Here is a 17,518-nt window from a genome sequence, read left to right on the forward strand (position 1 = left end):
TGTTCATTTGCTGTTTGTTGTGCATAACATTCACCTGCACAACAGCGCTTGAAGTTCAGAGGCTATCCATTATTTGTAACTCACCATCCTGGAGGATAGGAAAGGTACCATATGAAGGTAACCTTTTTGAAGACCTCAAAATCCAAGCATTTTAAAACACAAGGGGCAGAATCATTCCAGATTTGCACTAAGTGCAGTGGTGGGTGGGAAAAAGGACATTTTATTTACCTGCTGGCCGCAATGGCAAGTTTTCACGCCATATCATCCCAAACCTACCTTGTTAATCATGCATTCACAAGAAACACGCCGTATTTCCGGTGGCCAGCCTCCAATTCACTTGCCAGACCATCAGCAGGCTGCCTCTTCATGCCGGGCGCCATATTTAAAGTGCAGCCATGCGCACACCTCTAAGTGCTTCCAGCCCAGGTCTGCTGCACAGAATACATGGCTTCAAAAGGCAAGAAGACTGCAGCCCCCCGATTCATTGATGCATCCCTGGAAACAGCTGCTGTGATGTCTTCTACCCCTGCTGTGACTGCAGGAGGCCCATCAGTGTCAGCACTCTGGCTTTGGAGGCGGTGGCAGTGTTGGCCAGTGCCGATGCTTGACAGAAGTGGCTTGCCACCCATTGCAGAAAGAAGGTGAATGATCAGGGTAAGGCAACCATCTCATCAATCATTCACTGGCACCTCACTCACTGCCAGCTCAAGCTCTATGGCACTTATGTAACAGGAATGACTCATTCTCTCACACACACCCTCACATCTCTATCTGGCCTCATCTCCTCTGGAGACTGCCTCCTCAGCCCTCACCCTCTTGAGCACTTACACAGATCAACATGTGTCCCCACAGACACACTGGGATAGCCTCCCTTCCCCAAGCAAGCCGTAGCCCTGCAGTCATTGAAAAGCCACCCTCGCCTTACAGCTGGTCTCGCAAGTAGAGACATGCCCGTGAGCTCCACTAAAAGTGATGTGGTGATGCCTGCGAAACCTGGCGCTGGTGACTGCGAGTGCTGCCCGAAGCAAGGTAGGCAAACAAACCTCGAAGTCCCGAGCAAAGTGCAGCTCGCCAGGTGCACGTTACTTATGTTCAGTTGTGAAATAACATCAGCGTGTAATCATGTCTGTGTGCCCAGACAATCCAGTGTGAGGGGATGATTCTGATGAGCAGGACTTATGAGCAGTGCAGATGGATTAAAGTGAAGTTCCCAATGTCTGGTGCCAGGAAAGGCGGCCCACCATTCACAACATCATGAAATCGATTTTTGGCCTTCCCACTCATGCCCGCCAATGGGCACGGAAAATCCCACCCAAGCTTACAGTCACTGAACCACTACTTAGTGTATTTTGTCATGCCTTAGTGCTTTCAACCATTGTGACAGCCAATACTATAGATCTAGATCATTCATTTATGTTTCTCTGTAAAAAGCAAAGCGTGGACACCTACTTCACAACACCATCAAAATCTGCCATTCATTTTAATGTTTCGCACACATTTCTGGTCCACAATCCTTATTTCCCATTGTTGTTTTTGGTCACAATTTTGTGCTAACTTTTCCCATTGCAATTTGGCATGTCATCATTTTCTATTCAGTTGTCAACTTCCATTTGTAATTGTACACTCTGGTCACAAGGTGGGTCTGTAGAACAACTATCTGAAGGCTTTCTCCTCGCTCTGGCATCTTGCTGTCTGTGCAGGTAAGTTTTAAACTTTGGCTTCCTTTTTATGAGTTACTTCTAATTGCATTTATTTTATTGCTGCCTTTCATCTTCCCATTTCCAAACTTCCAGCTTTTGCTTTTCATTGTCCAGATTGTGTAACCTAGTCAGCACTCACTGTGGGGAGACAGAGATAGAAAGATAGGAAGACAGATTGCAGGAACTGCAGATAGACCACAAGTTGTTGGGAGAGAAATTCAACTCTGGTAGGGACCCAGAACAGGCAGTAGCAGACCAGCCGCTCTTCTACAATAAGAACTTGTACTTATGTGGCACCTTTAATGTCATAAAATTTCTGACATGATGCTTCACAGGGGTATATTCAGAGAACAACTGAAACCAAGCCAAAGAAGAGGGTTTCAACCTTTATTATAAAGGGATTGGAGTATAAGAGCAAAGAAATCTTGTTGCAATTATATAAAGCCTTAAATCACACCTGGAGTACAATGTACAGTTTTGGTCTCCTTATTTAAGGAAGGATATACTTACCTCAGAGAGGGTGCAATTAAAGTTCATTAGACTGATTCCTGGGATGAAAGAATTGACCTATGAGGAGAGACTGAGTAGACTAAGCCTATATTCCCTAGAGTTTAGAAGAATGAAAGGTAAGCTCAGTGAAACAGATTAAAACTCTGAAGAGGCTTGAGGGGGCAGATGTTAGGAGGGTGTTTCCCCAGGCTGGAGATCAAGAACTAGGAGTCACAGACTCAGAATAAGAGGTCAGCCATCTAGGACTGAGATGGAGAGGAATTCCTTCACTCAGAGGCATTTGAATCTTTAGAATTCTTGACCTCAGCAACCTGTGGATGCTCAGTCATTGACGATATATTCAAAACTGGCACTGCTAGATTTTTGTATGCTAAGGAATATGTGGATATGTTGACGTAGAAGATCAGGCATGATTTTACTGAACGGTGAAGCAGGTTCATTAGATTGAATGGCCTTCTCCTGCTCCCATTTCTTATGTTCTTATTAAGACACGTGACCAAAAACTTGGTCAATGGGATAGGTTTTAGGGAAAGTCTTAAAAAAGGAGAGTGATGCGGAGATACTGAAAGGTTTAGAGGGGAAATTTCAGAGCTTGGGGCTTAGATGGCTGAAGAAATGTCTGCTAATAGAGGAGTAAAAGAAATGGGAGATGGACAAGAGGCCACAGCTGATGAAGCCCATACTTCCCAGAGGGTTTTAGGATTGCTATATTCACCATTTCCAACACTCCAGTGTTACGCCATTACCAAATATGTCTTCCCCTGCCCTCCCCTTTCAACATTCCAAAGGAACCATTTCCTCCATAATGCCCTGCTCCACTCCTCAGTCAGCCCCAACATCCCCGCCCTTCCCTACAACATATTTTGATGCAAGTGCAGGAGATGCAACACCTGTCATTTTTCTCCTCCCTTCTCACCATCCAAGGCACCAAACACTCCTTCCAAGTAAACAGCAATTCACTCGTATTTTTTTCAATTTAGTATGGTATTTTTACTGCTCATGCACGTGCAGAGGAGACCAGAGAGACTGCATGACTGTTTTATGGAACACCTCCATTCAAACTGCAAGAAAGACCCTGGGCTCCCTATCACTTGTCATTCAATTCTCTACCTTGCTCCCACTCTGACCAATCTGACTTTGGTCTGTTCCCATCTACCAACGAAGCTCAATGCAAGCTCAAGGAATAGCACCTCACTTTTTGACTGGGCACTTTACAACCTTCCAGACTCAACATTGAGTTAAACAATGTTGGATCATAACCACTGTCCCTTTTTTGTTTTGTGTTTTTTTTAATTCAATTTTCTTTTCCTCTTGTTTCTTTCTTAATCCCTTTACTTTGCTTTTGGATTTGCCATTCACACCTCCTCTAGGCACATGTTTTTTTTTTAACTTGTCCCATCACCACTCCTTTTAGCTTTTGGACAATGAAGCTTTTTGTCATTTAACCTGTCCCCCTTCCACCCTATCAAAGATCTTCCCTTTTCTTTTTCCCACCTCCATCACCGTTCACATGCTTAAAACTTATTACATTTCTAACTTTTCTAAATTCTGATGAAGGTCACAGACCTGAAATGTTAACTCTGTTTTCTCTCCACAGATGCTGCCTGACTTGCTGAGTATTTCCAGCATTTTCAGTATTTATTGCAATATAAATGGAACTTATTGTTAAGTCATTTAGTTTAGTCCCAACTAGGGATATTACTATTTTAGATATAGCATTGTGTAGTGAGGCAAAATTAATTAGCAATCTTATAGTAAAAGATCGGCTGAGAATATAGTGATCATAATACAATTAAATTCTATGTTAAGTTTGAAAGCGACATTCTCCGATCGAAACAAGAATCTTTACCTTAAATAAAGCCAGTTATGAGGGGAGAGCTGGCTAAGGTTGATTGGGTAAATAGACTAAAAGATATGACTGTAAATAAAGTGGGAAACATTTAAAGAAACAATTCAAAATATTCAACATCCCATCGTAAAACAAAAACTCAGCAAAAAGGCCCATCATGGCTTACTCAGGAAGTTAAAGGTTATATTAGGTTAAAAGAAGAGGCTTATAAGGTTGCAAAAGAATAGAGGTAAGTCTGAAAGTTGGGACTGTTTTAGAAGCCAGCAAAAGGTCGCTAAAACGGGGAAGAATAGAATATGAGATCAAACTAACCAAGAATATAAAAACAGATTGTAAGAGCTTTTACAAGTATATAAGAAGGAAGAGAGTAGCTAAACTAAATGTTGGTCCCTTAGAAGCAGAGACAGGAGAAATTATTATGTGCAATGAGAAAATTTCCCAATTTCAGCTACCCATCTTGGTAGTGAAAATCTAGTCCTATGTTTTAAAATTATTGTACTGTCTTAGCCCTGACTGTTGTAGGTGGAATGTAGTGGGTATTATTTGCTTATTAACAGCAAGGCCACACCATGAAAATGTAATACAGGAAAATCTGTCATCTGGCATGGTTCCGGAATGGGAGGTGCCAGTTAATCAAATATGCCAGTTAACTGAGAAGTAAGGTGAGTTCCTCATTTTCATCAAGTGAGAAAGCTCCAGGATGATCACCTGAGTATTGAAGTCTCATGAGAGCGTGAATATAATGAGTGGCATTGAGGGGAAATGCTGCTGCAGAGCAGTGGGAGGCTGGGACCATAGCGAGGACAGCTCACAGATAATTATCAACCAGCGAGTTTGGTACCTCCAATCAAAAAACAGATCCAACCCCAGAATTCCAGTTAATAGAGAATTCCAGTTGGTAGACTGCTGGATAACAGAAATTCTACTGTAATTTCTTTAAATAATTATAATGCCATTGGAGCATGGAGCTAGAAATTTATTTGCCTCCATGGCAAATTATTTAAGTACATAAGTGGGTTGTCTGGAGCTCGGAATTTGGTACTTACTCGGATTAGGAGGATGGTATAGAAGTATCATTACTCCCAGCTCATACAGTCAACTGGTTTTCCTCACAGGAAATTAATTACCTACTTCTGATTACTTTGATGTGTTTAACATACTCGCTATACCATTTGGTCCGCATCCCTGCCTTTTGTTGTGATCTCTCACATTTGTTAGATATCCCTGTTATAGTCATCATTGAACAAAGGGGCATAGGAAATAGGAGCTCATCCTTCGGACCTGCTCCGCCATTCAACAAGTACATTACTGATCATCTATCTCAACTAAATGCTGGCCTAGTCAACAACCCCCACATCCTGAAAACAAGTAAATAAAAAAGAACTCTACCTTCCTGAATTATCCCCATATTTCTGAACTCCCTTAAATCAAATTGACCTCTGACTTGAATATACCCAGCAACAGAACATTCATAGTTCTCTGGGATAGAGAATTCCAAAGATTCACAACCCTTTGAGTGAAGATATTTCTCCTCATCACGGTCCTCATTGACCGACCTGTTTTTGTGAGACTGTGACCCTGTGTTCTAGGATTCTCAATCAGGGGAAACATTTTCCCAGCATCTACCTGACAAGCCCATTAAGGATTTTATTTTTTCAATTATATCACCTCTCAATTCTTCTAAGCTCCAGGAGATATAGGTCTGTGTGTTCAATCTCTGCACATAGGACAATCCTCTTTGCTAGGCCTCAGTCTGTGGTGTTCTCTAAGCCTCCACTGGGAGCTGTAACGAAAGAAAACATGTTTCACATCCCATTTTTTCCTTTCCATTTTATCTTTTCTTTCTGAAGGCCCCACTGACATGTTGCGTTTTATTTCTACTTTATAAAGCCTCAGATTCAACATCCACACAAACAAGAGGCATGATATGTTTAAAAACAGGTGCTTTCATGCCTCCACTGTTGTGAGGTGTTAGGTGTAATTTGGTAGGTCTTATTCAGGTACTCATAGTTTTAAGTAGCTCAACATTAAAGGCAAAATTTTTACTTTGGCCGGTGGGCATGCGCCCGAGCCGCTCGAGTGTAAAGTGACGTGCTGACTTCAGGTGAGCACATGAGGGGACATGCCTCATAACATTTTTCATTTCTTTATTTTTTTAAAAATTTTCATCTCCCTGAGGCAGCCCTGTGCTTCGGGGAGATTATCAAGTGCACACTCGCGCATAGGCATGAAGTTCACGCTCACCCCGCTCGCCCTCCTCCCCCCACCCACACAGCCAGCGCTGAGCACTGCCACTCGCATTTCATGCTGGGTGGGCCTTAATTGGTCCACCAGCGTGAAATCGCCTTCCGGCCTCGATCATCTGCAGAAGTCGGCTTCCCAACCGCCCCCACATCCTGCTCTAAGTATTCATTAACTATTAGAAACTATATTTATAGTTGTAGTAAAGGCCCAATCTAGGAGCTGTCTCCAGGCTTGCTTCTACACACAGCTCTGTCCAACACTACACTGACCCCTAATTGCAGGTCATGTATTCTCTTGCATCACTGTGTGGGTGGTACTGTATTAGTCCCACATTAACCCTTTATGTGCCAGGCCCTTATAGCACACTTGCCCCCAAATGTTTATCCAATGTATTTACAAGTTATTCCAATTTCCCCCATGTATTACATCATTAATTCTAGCTCATTCCACCCCCCCCGCGGCACCACCCCCTTCAAGTCTCTGAATTCATAGATTCTGGTGGTCTGGAGACTTCCATATTTTGTTCTCACTACTGTCAGAGGGGTGCTAGGCTCTGTCACTGCAGGTAAACTTTGTTTGATTGGAGGTTGTTCTGGCATCTGGGTGTCTTCCTCAATTTCTCTCCACTGTACAGTGGAAGGGAATCTTCAAGGGATGAGGAGGAGGTTCCTCCTGTTTCTCCTGACTGTACTCTCTGGGGTGCCAACCGGGTATGACCAAGGTTGGTCATTGTCTTTCCAGATGATAGTGCCCTCTCTCTCTCTCGAGGTCTTTAATCCAGATCTTGTTGTCCTTTTGTCATTGTGGCAAGTGTCTGGTGTGATACCTTTTGTTGTAGGTGAAAGCCTGCTCCTGTCTATCGGATTGCTCTCTGTCTTGGATGTCCTGGTAATCCTGATCTACCAATCCCGGTATTAGTTTCTTCAGCAGGATTGGGAGTTGTGTGCGGAGCTTTCTGTCCATCAGGAGCTCAGGTGGGGCTAGGCCACATTGTGACAGGATGGACCTATAGGTTAACAGTACTGTTTGGAAGTCTTTGTTCTTTTTTAGGAGGGCTTTTATAGCGTGGACCCCTCTTTTGGCTTCCCTGTTTGACTGCGGGTATCTTGGGAGCTGATATGATGGTGAAAGCCGGATGTGATGGAAAATTGGATGAAGTACTCCCTTGAAAATTGTGGGCCGTTATCGGACACAATCTTGTCCGGGATGCAGTGGCTCACGAGCATCTCTTTCCGTGTTTTTAACTACAGCACCTGTGGTTGATGTGCACAGTTGCTTCACCTCAACACATCTGGAAAAGTAATCCACCACTACAAGCGCGATTTGCTGTTGAAGACAGATAAATCGATGCCTAGCCTCTCCCATGGCCTGGTAGGGAACAGTGTTGAGATATGGGGCTCCCTATGGTCCTGTTGGTGCAGCACACACACCTGACAGTTCATTATTGTGTCCTCAATTGCCCTGGAAATGCCTGGTGATTAGACAGCAGATTGGGCCCATGTCCTGCACTTGGTGATGCTAAGGGGGCCCCAGTGTAAGTTCTCGAGGATCTCCAGCTGAAGGGAAACTGGGATGACCAGCCGCTCATTGTAGATCAGGAGATCGTTAATGATAGTAAAGTGTTTTTGTTGTTCGAACCAAGCTTTCATCGTGCCACTGCTTAGTCTCTGTTGTGGCCACCCTTCTTGGCAGTAATGGCCAATGATAACTCATTTGTTTCTGGTGAATCTGTTGGAGGTTACTTGCGGTCACTAGTAGATGTCTCCTTGTCAAGGGGGTGTATGCTTCAAGCTCCCCGATCAGACTGACAAATTGTTTTGTGGGAAGACACATTGTGGCTCTGGAAAGTGTGTCTGTTGTTGTTTGGTTTTTGCCCTGGAAGTATACCGCCTCATAGATGAACCTCAGGAGGCATAGGATTTTTGGAGGCATCTTTGCCAATTCCTTCTTGTCTAGCACTGAGACAGTGGCTTATGGTCTGTTCCAACTGTGACTTTTAAGCTAATGATGCAGTTTGAAAATTCCTCGCATGCCCCCATGACTGCGGGGGCTTCCTGCTCGATGACAGTCTAACTCATCTCTGTGTCCGACGGTCCTCTGGCAGCATAGTACATCAGTCATCAGCTCCCATCCAGTTGCTCTTGAAATAAGGCAGCTCCAAGGCCTGTGGGTGAAACATCTGCTGCTATGGTGGTGGGCAGGTATGGGTCACAGTGGGCCAGAATGTCATTTGAGAGAAGCATCGCTTTGATGCGAGTGAATTTTTGCTCTTGATGTGATTCCTAGCACCATGCCGATCTTTCTTAATTAGATGTCTCAAAGGTTATGTGACCTGTGCCAGATTTGGTAAGAATTTGGCCAACTGGCTCACTATCCCCAGGAATCTCTGGATGTCTGGAATAAAGGATGGGGTTGGGAACTCATGAATAGCTTTTTGTTTTCCATGTGTCCACTGTGATGCCTTTATTTCTGATGGTGTGTCCTAAGGACTGAATTGATGTCTTGGAGAACTTATATTTCTTATTCAGCCTCAGGCCTGCTTCCTGCAGGCATTCTAGGACTGCTGTGAGTCTATTGTCATGTTCCTCCACTGTTGTTCCATGAACCAAAACATCACCTATATGGCAGATGATACCCTTGTAAGCCTTGAAAAATGGCCAACATTGTATGTTGAAATATTTTTGATGCCAAGGTGATTCCAAATGGCAGGCGGTTGGAGCAGAATCTGCCAAAGTGCGTAATGAATGTGGTCAACAACCTGGACTCTTTGTCTAGGAGAAGGTGCCAAAAGCCACTGTTAGAGTCAAGTTTGGAAAACACCATGTTCTTAGAGAGTTTAGAAAGGCTTTCGTCCACTGAGGATGTCAGGTGCACTTCTCTGACTACTTCTCTGAGTTTATTGAATTCTGTCAAATTGGCACAAATATGGATGGACCCATTTGGTTTTGGCACTGGGACCATCCCAGAACAGCATGTGGTTGGTGGTGTGATCAGGGAGGTAACCTCCATGTTTGTCATCTCGTCCAGCTGTTGCTGCAATTGCTCCATGAGTGGTGTGGCATAAACAGGCACACAGGTTTAGCATCCTCCCTCAGTGTGATCATGTTTGCATTCTTCAGTTGCCCCAATCCTGTAAAGAGGATTGGGAACTCCCTTTTATACTTGGAGCCAGGCCCTTGTTGGTTGACCTCGTCAAATTTTTGTGAAAGGTTAAGGTCGACACCAGCTATTCAGCTGAGCAGTGAACAGTCCTGATGTTGGACCATGAACAGGGTCTCTCAGATTGTGTTGTCTTTGTACCTGAGTGTCACCTGCAGGGTACCTTTCACTAGGGTTTTGATGCCTCCTGCTCTGCACAGATGCATTGTAGGTGGCATCAACTTTTGGATCACCGGCCATGGTTCTCTGGCCAATAGGACCATGGCACTGGCTCCCATGTCCAACTAAAGGTTTGTGAGATGTCCATTGACCAAAATGTCCCAATTCCAGAATGAAAATCCAGGAGCTTTGACCTCACCCAAGAAGCATGGTTGTGTGTTCTCTAGACATGCTGTCTCGACCTCATGAATCCTCTTGGGATCTTCTGTGCGTTTTAGTGTCTTGGGTTTGCACAGCTTCTGGAAGTGTCCTATTTGGTTACCTTGAAAGCATTGGGTTGAAATTGCAGGACATTGATCTGGCCTGTGGGGGCGCTTTGCTTCACTGGCATGGTCACTCTCCTGGTCAGGTAGGGTATTGCTTCCCTTGATGTGGAGTGCCCCTGTTTCTGTGCTGCTTCATTAACTGGACAGTGGGGTTTTCTTTGTACCACAATTTGCTTTCTTCCCTTAATATGGGTCTGTGCTGCAAATGGATTTCAGATTGCCTACAATGTGGATGGCTTCCTCAGGGATTAGATCTTTCTTCACTTGAAATATGTCTGAGAGTCCATTGTCCACCACTCTTACAACTATTCTATCCCAGATTTGCTCAGATTTCATCACTAGAATTATAGTGTTCAGCCATTCTGTACAGTTTATTAATGAAGGAGTCGACATGTTCTCCTGGCTGCTGGACACACTTATTAAATTTAGCCCTTTCAAGGATTTTGTTACTTCTGAGATTAAAATAAGCATCGAATGATTTTAAAGCTTGATAAAATTTTGTAGATGATTCATTGATTCCTTGTCTAGCTATTATATTGTTGGTTATAAGGCCTAATGAATAAAGCAGTATGTTAGCTTGTTCAGCTTCCGACTTTTTATCCAGACTTGAAGCAATGTATCTAAGGGATCTCTTTCTCCAGAGTCCCCAATTTTGTGATTGATCTGTCCAAACTGATCTGGAAATGTGGATTTCTGATCCATGGTTAACATTTTTAAATTGTAGGTTCAGCTTTAAGGGTTTTCCGAAAATCAAAGGTGGTGCTGCTGTACACTTCTGCACAAAGGGTTTTCCTGTGCTTGCTGGTTTTAGCGGGCTTCTGCAATGATGCCATTCGCAATCTCAGCACTTAAATTTTTTCAAAAATGGCTGCCTGGATCGACTGGTTGGAATCTTCCCTGCTTTCATGCAATGTTCTCAGGTCTTGGAAGCATAGAATCCTGACTTCTGCATGGCTTTTAAAGCTGCCTGCTCAGTCCCAATTAATTTTTAATTAATTATTATTTTTGTCTTTGTACAGAGCAAGTTTGGCCGTCATGTTCTAGTTCATTCATTCCTACTCTTGCTCCTATTTCTTATGTTCTTATTCACTGCCACCATGTTGTAAGGTGTTGGATGTGGTTTGGTAAGTCTTATTATGATGGTTGGAATCTTAAGTAGTTCCACAGTAAGTATTTATTAACTACTAGAAACTATATATAGATATATTATATATATAGTGCCTATATATTTTATATATAATGTGTGGATACAGTAAAGGTCCAGTCTAGGAGCTGTCTCCATGCTTCCTTCTATACATGGCTCCGTCCAACACTACATTGACCCCTAGGTGCGGTTCATGTGTTCTCTTAAATCACTGTGTGGGCAGTACTGTACTCAGTTCCATGTTAACCCTTTGTGTGCCAGACCCTTATACTACACCCACATGGTGGGCTGACAAAGTCCTTGCTGGACAATACTTTGGTTACCAACATGATAAAATTGTAAGCTGATGGTTTGGAGAATTACAGTGAACTCTGCCGTTGTTTGGTAAGACTCTTATGGATCAAACTTCAAATAGCTGTTACTGTGACAACCATTTGAGTGGTCCATTTGCTGGCACTTGTCACCAAGTCTGGCAGCAGGAGGATGTAGAGTTGACTGATAGCTTGATCAACACTGGCAGGTTTCTTCACACAGGTCCAAATATAAGACCTTAGGGTCGGTGCAAGTATATGTCCACATGCAATATTTAAGATAGTCTCACCTGCCTTTCATGCCTCCTGTGATCTTTGTTTGCCTTCTCAGGAACCACAAGTAGTCGTATACCCATAGGAATACCCATTTATGGAAAGTAATGAGTTCTCTCAGAACTGCAGCTGTGCCAACAGTCACTGACAAAAACTGCAGCACGGCTTTAAGTAGCTATCAAGGAGACTCCAACACGTTTCAATCATTTGCTTTGTGTCAGGAGACAAAAATGGTACAGAAATACAGATATTCCTATTGAAAAATAAGGACAATACTGAAAGGAGCTGACCTCCTAAGCAGTGATTTAAAGAGGTGCTCAGCTAACCGCACTGTACACCTATAGCTCAACTGTATTATTGAGAGGTGTCTCCTTTAAATAAATTTGGAGGCAATAATTACCACACATGGTATATGAGCAGGGCCAAAGCATGCTCTCCACATGTAGATTTTCAGTTGATTTTAACAATATTGTTCGTCAGTCATGCATTTCTTGGATGTGCTGTCCATGATTATCCGTTCATTAATCTGTGCTCACTCACATTTCCCCAATATGTGCAGCTGTTGGATGAGTTGCCCTGTTTGTACAGCACATCCACAAAGTCATCCATTTTGTTTCCATAAGCCAGTTGACATGTGAGTTACTGGAAACATTTGCAAAGAAGTTGGTTATCATGATGGGGAGACTGTAGGCTTTTTCTGCTGAATGAGTGACATGGGCCAAATTTGGATCTTGTGAAATACCTTGTGAAATTAACAAAAGAAAGAAAAGCTTGAATTGATATAGAACCTTTCTTAACTGCAGGGTATCTCAAAGCCCTTTACAGCCAGTGAAGTATTTTTAAAGTGCAGTTACTGTTGTATTGTAGGAAATGTGGCAGTCAGTTACTGTAATTAGTCCATCCTGAAGTCAATTAGAAATGAATTGAAATTATTATGAGTAGTTTATATTTTGACAGTCGATATGAATTTGCAGTTTGAGGAATAAACCATCACAAAATGACTGGAGCTGATTTTCTCTCTTTTACACATTTATCAACAACTTTCACCATCAAACTTTGTTAACTCATTCAAAGTAAGACAGTAGCAAATCAGAACCAAAGCAATTGTGAACAAACCAAGGAGGAAATGGCTGGGAATCTACACATGAACAACTGACACAGACCTTATGAAAATGACTCACCCTCACAGCATCAGTGTGCTAGAAACACATTTGTTTTATATTAAAAGTCCTCTGTATGATGGCAAAAGTGTGACATGACAGGAGGTAATTATTGGCATAACAGGAAGTGCACACAACTGCAATTTCATTATAGTATAGATATATTTCCAGCCTGCTGACTCACCACAATATATAAGTGGCAGTGAATATAGGCTGCAAACAGAGCTGCTAATTAGTGAGCAATAGAAACTATTATTTATTTTTTAAATGGACAGTAATGTTCAAATGCTCTCCTACGCAGCTCCATTTAATACAAATGGTGCATGATTAAAAGATGACCAATCTAAAGATTATTTAAAAGCAAAGTTACGTATGCCAGTAGCTGGTGCATTTACTAATTGTCAATTCTTACCTTCTCCCCAGTTACGGAACATGTTCACCTTGTGCGATTGATAATAGGGGAATGAAGGTTTGTTTCAGGAACACTGATTGTAGCAAAATCCTGCCCTCAGAACCCAAGCATTGGTAAAAAGATAATGGCCTGAATTTTGCAGTCATCAACAAATGAACAGCACCAGCTGTCCATTAAACTTAAAAGCAAAAAACTGTGGATGCTGGAAATCCAAAACAAAAACAAAAATACCTGGAAAAACTCAGCAGGTCTGGCAGCATCTGCGGAGAGGAACACAGTTAACGTTTCGAGTCCCAATGACCCTTCAACAGAACTAAGTAAGAATAGAAAAGAGGTGAAATATAAGCTGGTTTGGGGGTGGGGGGGGGGGGGGGGGCGGTGGTGGTGGGGGGTTGGTGGTGGCTGTAGAGCTGGATAGAAGGCCAGTGATAGGTGGAGATAACCAAAAGATGTCACAGACAAAAGGACAAAGAGATGTTGAAGGTGGCGATATTATCTGAGGAATGTGCTAATTAAGGGTAGAAAGCAGGACAAGCAAGTTACAGAAAACAATGGATTGAAAAATAATGGAAATAGGTGGGAAAAGAAAAAGCTATATAAATTATTGGAAAAAAAGGTGTGGGGGGTGGAATCGGAAAGAGGGTGGGGATGGAGGAGAGAGTTCATGATCTAAAATTGTTGAACTCAGTATTCAGTCCGGAAGGCTGTAAAGTGCCTAGTCAGAAGATGAGGTGCTGTTCCTCCAGTTTGCGTTGAGCTTCACTGGAACAAGACAGCAGGCCAAGGACAGACATGTGGACAAGAGAGCAGGGTGGAGTGTTGAAATGGCAAGCGACAGGGAGGTCTGGGTAATGCTCGCGGTCAGACCGAAGGTGTTCTGCAAAGCGGTCACCCAATCTGCGTTTGGTCTCTACAATGTAGAGGAAACCGCATTGGGAGCAACAATTGCAGTAGACTAAATTGACCCAGACCTCCCTGTTGCTTGCCATTTCAACACTCCACCCTGCTCTCTTGTCCACATGTCTGTCCTTGGCTTGCTGCATTGCTCCAGTGAAGCTCAACACAAACTGGAGGAACAGAACCTCATCTTCCGACTAGGCACTTTACAGCCTTCCGGACTGAATATTGAGTTCATAAATTTCAGATCATGAACTCTCTCCTCCATCCCCATCCCCTTTCTGATTCCACCCCCTCAACCTTTTTTTCCAATAATTTATATAGATTTTTCTTTTCCCACCTATTTCCATTATTTTTCCATCCATTGTTTTCTGTACCTTGCTTTTCGTGCTTTCTACCCTTAATTAGCACATTCCTCAGATAGTATCACCACCTTCAACACCTCTTTGTCCTTTTGTCTGTGACATCTTTTGGATATCTCCACCTATCACTGGCCCTCTATCCAGCTCTAGCACCACCACCCCCCCACCCCCACCACCCACCTGCCCCTTAAACCAGTTTATATTTCACCTCATTTCTAGTTTTACTTAATTTTTTTGAAGGGTCATTGGGACTCAAAACATTAACTGTGCTCCTCTCTGCAGATGCTGCCAGACCTGCTGAGTTTTTCCAGGTATTTTTGTTTTTGTTTTGTCCATTAAACTTACACCCACAGACTTTCTATGGGCTTTTGCATTGGAACGTGTGATTATTAGAAATCCATTTCAATGCAACATGCTCTAGGTGGAATCTGGGATCCATGTGAAAAGGGAAGGCAATGGTATATCTCCTTAACTAATTAAACTGAAGTATTCTTAATGAGGCACATAGAGTCTGAACCAGGAAATGTAAGTGAGAATAATTAACTCAATGCCAAAGCATGGACAGAAAACAAAATAAACAGAGGAAGGAAAGATGGCATTAAGAGGGAGGTATAAAATAGAAAGGCAGAAAAAGTTAAGCAAAGGATTAACTTTTTAAAAATCTCCAGCAATAATTAAAATCTAAAGGAATGAGACACCACACTTGTAAAATTTCATTTTAATTGCCATGGAAGCTGTTTGGCAGTAATTAAGACTTATTACACTATTATAAATTAAATTACCTTAGAACAAGCCCTAACTTTATTTGGTGAGTTTAGTCAGCATATATTGTGTAACTACAGCAATTTCCTGCTGTTCCATGAATTTCAATGCCAAGCCTTTCAGTGAGGTGCTATTATAAAAAAGCTTTGAGAGGAGCATGGAAACTCAGACAGCAATTTCCTAATTTCCATGTTTAATTGCATGTGTGTACCTACCAGAAGTTGCTGTCCAACTTGCTCTTTAATATTGGTGAGGACTAATAGCCTCGCCATTATTTTTAACCATTAAATCCAAACCAGTATTATGAAAGTACAGAGATCAGAGGAATGTTGAAAAATTTCAACAAACACTCATAGTCTCTGGCTGTTCTTCCTTCTTAATAATGATTCATTTTTAGTCCTGCTAACCATTTGAAATGCTTCCTGGATCCCCTTTGACATTTCACTGTTTTGCCTTTGTTATTACATGGATTCCTTTCTTGAAACAAGACTACAATTCTCTGAAAAGACAATCCCACCTTTAATCCATAAATTATTGCTTCTTGAAGAGGCATGTGGGGCCAGAAGTTCTTATTTCAAACAAGAGGGCTGACAAAGAATTTAACCAACATCTGTTTCATGAATAATTTATTCTCATCAGGATTACTCATTTAAAAAAAAAGGTCAGATTGATTGAAATATTAATACATGTTGTACATTGTAAAGTCTGGTATACTGCTCATTGTATTAAAAGATGGGGAATTCATTTTAACATCAGTCATATAGAGCATTATTGGTAAAATGTCCCTATGATGTGAGCTTCTGTGAAAGCAAAATGTCATTTTGCTGTGTGTTTAAGGCACCAATGTAGATTGTTACTTCAGTTGTTCCAAAAGTAAACATGCATTATTCATTATTTTAAACATTTTGCACTTTTCTTGTCATATTCCATTCCACCAATAAGACACTGAAATTGGATTGATAATAAGGATTTAAATGGAAAATAAAACTAACTTTAATACCAGTTTAAAACTTGTAATCCCCATGTTAGTTTCTCTGGCATCAAGTTTTGTAATGCCCACATAGCTCCCATGTATTGTATGGAACAAAGAGTGTTTCTAACATGAGTTTTGACATGAACTTTTAACCAATGCAATGCGAATTAATTGGAGTAGAGGTATCTGTATACCGGGGTATCAAACTGTTTTGATATGTGGAATAACACCATGGGTTGCCACAATGAGACACAAAGGGCAAATACAGACAAAGGACCATTGAAAACATTGAAAAATATGAGGATCGGTTAAATGAGTAACAAAATCCTTCTTAGGATTAGCTCTGACACACATTGATAGACACGTCACTAATTTTACTCTCAAGCAAGTAGGAGACACGGCTCATTGACTTAGTACTACCCTACACTCGTGTCAAGTCATGAGTTTTACATCCAGATTGACGAAGCAATGTGATGCATAGCCAAATTACATAACAAGTAATCAGGAAGGCTGAAAAGTTAGTCTGTACACTAAGTAAGGCAATAGATCACTTTGAACAAACTTATGTGTGCCACAACATGTTTCAATTTCCCAAGCAATCAACCTATTGGCTGTTGATGGGTCATGGGTGTCGTAACCCCCTGCATAATACAACAGAGACATTTAAAGGATCACATGAATTGTCTGTCAGGGAAAGAAGCTCATTTGTAATTAGACACCCTTGCAGGAGATAGTGAGAATGGGAAAGGGAACACATTCAGGCTGAAGGAGAGATAGTTGGCCTAGCAATTAAATAGACAAGAGCACATGAAGGAGTGATTACAACAGAGACAATTAATCATGGCATGTGCCCACTTGAGTCTCAATTAAATAATGAATGATTTACATCGCAGTCCCCTAACCAGGAGACCTTGTTTGTTTGATTAACATATGCCATTTTATTCACCACTGATAACATCGAGGAAATTCATGTAAAATGTATGAAGCCTAATGCCAATGAAGGGCTGATTGCCCTATTGTTGTTGAGCTTGTTTAGTTATTGCAGTATTCTACTTTTCAAAATTGCATATCTGCTCCTTAATCAGTTAGCTTGTCTAGTTGGTGGATATTTTCTAGTTAGTGGTCATAATTAAACAAAAATTCAGTGATAAGATGTTTATTTTGTAATTATTGGTTTTCTTTGATTATAATTGTGAAGCAATGAGCTAGAAATCTGCAATTACTTACTTAATATTATTTTTATATAGTCATTCTCTAACATGGCTGAGAATCAGGGT

At 41.8% G+C, this 17,518-nt stretch overlaps 1 long non-coding RNA gene across 1 annotated transcript in view; it reads right to left on the reverse strand.

The window, feature by feature from the left end:
* Positions 1 to 17,518, reverse strand: part of LOC121290782 — a 122,808-nt gene that overhangs the window by 7,623 nt on the left and 97,667 nt on the right. The window contains exon 2 of the long non-coding RNA XR_005945878.1: positions 5,728 to 5,842. This is a non-coding gene — a long non-coding RNA (uncharacterized LOC121290782). The remainder of the gene's footprint in view (positions 1 to 5,727; positions 5,843 to 17,518) is intronic.

The sequence above is a fragment of the Carcharodon carcharias genome, chromosome 18 (assembly GCF_017639515.1).
Source record: "Carcharodon carcharias isolate sCarCar2 chromosome 18, sCarCar2.pri, whole genome shotgun sequence".
NCBI lineage: Eukaryota > Metazoa > Chordata > Chondrichthyes > Lamniformes > Lamnidae > Carcharodon > Carcharodon carcharias.